Source organism: Tachypleus tridentatus, chromosome 10 (assembly GCF_004210375.1).
Source record: "Tachypleus tridentatus isolate NWPU-2018 chromosome 10, ASM421037v1, whole genome shotgun sequence".
Lineage (NCBI taxonomy): Eukaryota > Metazoa > Arthropoda > Merostomata > Xiphosura > Limulidae > Tachypleus > Tachypleus tridentatus.
In genome coordinates, this window is record NC_134834.1 from 144,573,092 (window position 1) to 144,579,874 (window position 6,783).

A 6,783-nucleotide genomic window follows, 5' to 3' on the forward strand; every position below is an offset into this window, starting at 1 on the left:
GACGTTAAATTTTTCGGAACTTTTTAAGTGTTCTAGGCTTATCTTACAAATCTTTCCATCATAAATTTATCAATAAGACACGCAGTTTTCGCGAGAAAAATACATTAGGTTGTTAGTGGTGAGTAAAAAAACTATATATCACAACTTAGCAGCATAAGTTGCAAAAGTGTGTATAGCATCCAAAATTCGTTGAACATAGATCCTATTGTATAAATTATTTAAATATATTTCTATAATATTTGTTTAATATATACTGTCCAAGATATTATTAGCTAAAAATATTACATTCTTGTACTAAACAATCATTGTTTTTTCCGTTTCTTTAATTTGACCGTCAGGTTTTTCTCAACTTCTTAGTTTCTCTCAAGCAGTCTACCTCTCTCTCTCTCTTTTTTTTTTTTTTCAAACTCATTGCAACGTCAATAATCACGTTTTACATTGGGCTGGAAGATAGCAAGTGTTAGAAGTGAGATATCTTTCACCAAGGAAGATAAACTTTTATTACAAGACTTTAGTAGAAATGTGTCTACTAAGTCTTCAGCTTTGTTTTATGGAAATGCATTTATTGTTTCCGCCATTCCGATTTGTGAGTAAATGATGCATACTGAATTTTCAAGGTTCTTATGTTTTTAATACTCTGAGTGTGATATTACCGTTACTTATTTTTAGTTTACTGTTCGTGCGTAACTGTATAAGGTTACGATGACTATTTGGCGGACGATGTGATCAAGGGAGCCGCATATAAGCAGTTAATTCGCCTATACGTGTAACATTGATGCTAAACTGTTTGATTTTCACTAGTGGCCAAATGTGCATGTATTTTAAGAATATTCTTCGAATATCGTAATGCACATATGACGAAAATGGTTCGATACGGAAGTTTTTAATCATTAATGTAATTCTAGGAAGAATATAATTTCTTGCCTTTATAACTACAAGTTATAAACATCCACCAAAGTGGATGTGATCAGTTTATTAAAACACTCTGCTTGTAAATTTTATGATACTGAAACATTAGGTGTAAGTAATTATCAGATTTAGAAACGTAGATGTTGCTAAAGTAGTGTCTAGTGATATAAACTAAATTACTACCTGCTGTTAATTTAAAAACTGGTATTTCTCTTATTAGTAATTAGGGAATTGAAACGCAATTTAAAACAGAAATAATTATTAGTATTTAAATATGACTTAAAAATCTTTACAGTTTGATTATTAGTATATCATTAAAAATTAGACCAACATTACTGATATGAATAATGATGAAAGCATTTACACTTCACAAAAGTAACAAAACTCATTCTGATAACGTTTATAGTAGTAATGTTACAAGCTACACAGGGTAACTGTTAGATTTTACAAAATAATCACTCTTCATTTCCCATTTCATTTTTTTTATATAAACATGTTAATTCAACAGTGACTTATGATTTTTCTGTTTATTGTAACTGTAAAATGGTTAGACTGAATTTTAATGGTACTGTTTTAATGGGAATTTTCCTCAACCTCAGCCATCTTCTTACCCTTCCCAAGATCCTCTTCACCCTTTAAGTGAACTTGTTAGTCTTATTATTTAAAATATTCAACTCATCCAATCAGTATGAAACACGAGTCCATACCAAGATCTTTAGATTGTGTACTGTAAACTTTAATAATTAGTACATCATTCTTGTTTGAAGTAAGTCTCTTGTGCTTTTTAAAGTGCACAAACCCCAATGCACTAAAGGAGTGCCCAGTTACTGCAAATGATGAAAGGAAGTTGAAAATAGCAACAGCTAGTTTACTCTTTGGAGAAGACTCACAAGTACATTTTTACCAGATTAGAGTAGACAATTTGTGTCATCAGTTCTACTTTCCATATTCTTCTGTAGTAGTGGTTGGCCTACAGGTTTTGCTTCATCTGTGTTGGACCAAACTGGATGGTGACGTTACATTTGCTTCTGTTATTTTTAATTTGTGGGACCATCCATTAACGTCATCTTCCAGGAAGAAAGACATTTTTACCATATTAGAGTAGACAATTTGTGTCATCAGTTCTACTTTTCAGATTTTTCTGTGGCAGTGGTTGGCCAACAAGTTTTGCTTCTTCTGTGTTGGACCAAACTGGATGGTGTCATTACATCTGCTTTTGCTATTTTTAATAAGTGGGACCATCCATTGACATCATCTTCCAGGAAGAAAGACATTCCTGTGAATGCAAAATCCAGAATGTTTGAAGCCACATAAACTTGCTAAGGTGCAGATTCCTTGCTGTTCTTAAGATCATTCAGAATGTGTTTTTCTTCATGCTTGGTAATTGTAGAAACAGTTAACTTGGTTTTCATCAGCTACTCAGTGTTACTGAACTCATATCGTAGTATTCTTTCTTTTAAATATCTGATTCAGAGGTGGTAATAAATTAATGAGAGGTTCGTAAAGTTCAACCATTTTCTTATATGTCTTGTAGAAGATGTTATTATCCAGGATTTAGGTATCAACCATTGTGTACATCAAGCATTAGCCTGGAGGGCAGGCTTTGTTTGGATCAGACTTCTGAAGCTTATGATAGTTTTGAAAAAAAAACACTTGATCCTTTATCACCTGAATGTCAATGAACCATGCATTTAGAAGTTAAAAAGTTGAAGATATGCTCTACAATTGAAAAGCAATTGAAAGTTATTGTAAAACATGTCTATGATTCATATCATTCTTTCCATGACCTTTAATATTTTTAGTCATGCTTTCACTTGTGTGTCTGCCCATCAATCAATGTTCTGGAAGTTAAAGCTATGTTTATCTGCAAATATTTTGTTTTTATTTTTTAATGTCACTCTTATTTAACTGCAGTTTGCAGTAAAAGTATATTAAATACTGGTAAAATGCTAAAGTTGTGTTTCATCACTGATTTGATGGCATAATGTATAGATTTGATATTATATGCATTATTATATATTTATTTTTCCTATTTGTACAAAGAATTCTGATATATTTTGAAGATTAAATTTATTTAAAATATCTGTACCTTACAATAAAGTAAGATAAAGAAGAGGAAAAAATATGAAATAAGAAATAATGTAGAAAATGGCTGATGATAGGAAAATGTCAAAAAAAGAAAAAGATGAAAGGTATATCAGAATTAATTGTACTTACAGCTGATTATATGTTTTCCTGTTTAGTATCTTCTAACATAATAAATGATTGGTTAATTTATGTTGTTAGCTTTCTACCCTCAAAGATTTGGGCAACTGTATAGTACAAAATTGAAAATGTTTGACTCATTAATGCAGTTTAATCTTTCATAAACCCATGTAATTAGTTTCAAACAAAAATTAAAGTTAAGAATATCATAACAAAACTGGCAGGAGAATGATGTCATACTTTTTTTAAGTTAAATAATCATATCTAAAAGAAAAAAACAGGACTCGTAAAGCACAGTAACTAATTTTAAAAATATTTGACAATAAATCCTCAAAATTATTAGTTATTTTCTATAAAGTAACATAATGAGTGTTTCAAATTTTGTCTTGATTTATTTTACAGTGGTATTATTAGAGTTAACAAGTTGTGGCAGTTTCAGTATAAAAATATCAAATTGTTAATGTATGGAAAACTAGGGCTTATCCATTCCTTCAAAGGTGTATTTGCATGCTAACACTTGATAGGTACATTTAAGACCACACTTTATTTTTATGAAATTAAGTTTCCTTAAACTTCTGTAAATTGTTGGTATCTGCTGATTGCTCACATAATGTGCAAACACTTTTTTAAAAAACTGGAACTGTAGAAAAGTTGCATACAGAGGAAAATTGTGGACTGGAGAACTTGACTGCTAGATAAAGATTCTCTGAACAAAAAATATGGCATTACTGATTTATTGACAAAAAAATAGTGTACATTTAACCATGTTTGCTGCTTGTTAGTGTATTGCACAAATTGACACTGTAAGTATTTTCTTAGTTCACCATACTTCACGGCACCATAAGTGTTCTGTTAGTTGACCATACAGCATGGTACTGTAAGTATTCTGTTAGTGTAAGTATTTTGTTTAGGTTGTGTCCTTTAATGACTAAAATATGTAGTAGGACATGTATATAAATGTTCAGACAAATAAAAGAAACTAACCCAACTCCACTTTTTCAGATCGTTAATCAAATAAACCCTAATGAAGATGGATTTGTCTGAGGAGCACGTTAGACATATAATGCTTTATGAGTTTTAAAAAGGCAGTAATGCAGCAGAAACTACACAAAACATTCAAGGTGTTTATGGTGCAGTCTCTCTCAATGAAAGAAAATGTTGAAGGTTGTTTCAGAAGTTCAGATCAGTTCACTACAGCTAAAGTGATGTGCCACGTTCAGGTCGTCCTGTTGAGTTTAATGATGACTTGCTGTTGGCTGCACTTGATGAAGATTGTGCTGTAACTGTTGAAGAACTAGCACAGAAGCTTAATTCAACAGTTCACTGTCATCTGCAATGTACGATTTGAAAGAAGCCAACCTTAGAACAAGAGTGGACATTTCCACTTCTCTGCATTCTTGTGAATGTAACTCACTTTTTTTTGGACAGGTCAGTGACTGGAGGTGAAAAATGGATATCTTATAAAAATGTTAAGTGCTGCAGACAATGGCTCAGTGCAGATAAACTGGCTAAAGCACAGCCCAAATTGACCTCCACCCTAGGAAAGTCTTGTTAAGTGTTAGGTGGGATATTGTTGGGGTGATCCATTTGAGTTGCTGCCACTCAATGTAACAATTACATCAGACTTCTATTATCAACAGTTAGAGTACTTGAATGTTGCACTGAAAGAAAAGAGGCCTGTTTTGATTGGTCATAAAGATGTGTTACACCAGGATAATGCACTTCTCCATACAGCAAGGATCACATTTGCAAAGATAGAAGAGCTAGACTGGGGAAATTTTCCACATCCTCCTTATTCTCCAGACCTTACCCCCATCTGATTATCATCTATTTCGAAGTTTGCAGAACTATCTTGATGGAAAAGAGCTTGGAACGCATGAAGATGTCAAAACTACCCTCTCTACATTCTTTTTTTCCAAACCCCAAGAATTTTATAGAAGTGGTATTCAGAAGCTTCTGAATTGTTAACAGGAAGTAATTAATAATAATGGAACATACTTTGTTGATTAAATAACATGAAAAGCATTTGAAATCCTTTCTCTTTTTCTGAACCTAAAATTGGACATTACTTAAGGGTTGACATGATTGAAGTACTTTTATTGTTCAGAAGTGAAAGGAACATTTGTGGAAACTAGTAAAAAAACAATAATCCTTTATCCTATGTTATTACTATTACATGATAGTCTAATATTTGCTCTATTCAATTATATTTAAACTTTATAACTCTTTTTCAAATCTTTTCACAGATTGGTTTTCCTCAGTCTTGTTTTCCAGTGGCTTTGATTTCATGGAGTACACCTCACATCAGTGCTTTTGCTATGTCCCTCAACCATAAAATTGCCTTTATTTTTGTCTTTGGTCCTTCAGCCTCTTGCTTTGGCTGTCAATACTTTCAGCTAGGACACGACCAACAAATACCTTTACGTCTATCTTTCCATTCAACTTCTTCATTGGATGATTTCATTATCCATGCCACTCCATCTTAAGTCCTTCTGATTAATCCTTACTGGCCAGCTCAGTTGTGGCTTCTGTGGCATCTTCAGTTCCAGCTTACCTCTCCATTACCTTTTTGTCTGTGACTCCATTGAATCTTTCCTGTTCTCCATCTTCATGCCTTTTTTTAATCTGGTCCTTATTGATGAGATCTGGCTTGTTCCAGTGGGTAGCTTTTATTCTGAGTTTCTTCTCATCAAATTTGACACTTTACATTTTCTTTGTCATAGGTAATTGATGAAATTACTCTGCTTCAGTGACAAATGCCCCCCAGTAAGTCTAAACAATCTGTCAGCAGATTTTCAATATTCCACACCAACTTTGCAACAGTAGGGAAAATTAGGAGTTTTGTCTTCTCCTGTATATGTGTGTGTGTGTATATGTGTATTTACATGCAATTGTTAAGTTAAAGTATGAATATAGTTTTAAAAGCTATGTATTTACTGCAACTATACACTGATTTTAACCATGGACATCAATAGGACACAGAGGGAAGTAGAAATTTTCCCTCCATTTTTTTGTTAACTAATCTAGTAGGGAGCAAATTCCCTCTTTAGTAGGTGCCCATGATTTCAGTGTCAAACTGTTAACTGTAAATTTTTAAATTATTTCATTGGGTTCATTGTTTTAAGCTTTTGTTGTGAGATTTTATTTCACACTTCAATTATTTTACTGAAAATTCCTTTGGTGGAATACTTATTAATAGGCCTAACAAAGGTTTTTTACCATTTTTGATTTTGAGATTGTTTTATGTATTTTTCCATCCCATCTGAGGCTAACTACTGGAAGATGACAATGGCAAAATTATGGGAGTCAACTTAAGAGAATTTGTGTGCGTGTGTGTGTGTGTGAAGCAAGGTTTATTTTACTGAGCATGACCAAAGGTATGTTTTCCACAGGCACCCATAACAGCCAGGGTTTGCCTGAGTAACCTGGAATCCTTGGGTTTTAGATTAAATCTTAAGCATTCTTTCATCTTTCCTGAGAGTAGTTTTCATAATTTAGATGCATTTTTATTGGCACAGATTAAAAAGCAGGGGATAACCCCCACCACCACCTTCTACACCAGTGAGGGGTGGCCATTTTGGGATTATTCCTCAATTTTATGTGAAGCAGTTTACTATTTAAGAAGCAGAAGATATTTAAAAATCGTATGGTAAGCCCATATATCACAGA

General features: G+C 32.8%; 1 long non-coding RNA gene across 2 annotated transcripts; it reads left to right on the top strand.

Annotated features, from left to right (window-relative positions):
* Positions 1-389: 389 nt before the first annotated feature.
* Positions 390-5,136, top strand: LOC143230525 (uncharacterized). Of its 2 annotated transcripts, none has more exons than XR_013016489.1 (2): positions 390-617; positions 4,117-5,136. It is a non-coding gene; the product is annotated as an uncharacterized LOC143230525 (long non-coding RNA). The 2 variants fall into 2 exon arrangements; XR_013016490.1 differs by having other exon boundaries at positions 435-586.
* Positions 5,137-6,783: the final 1,647 nt, after the last annotated feature.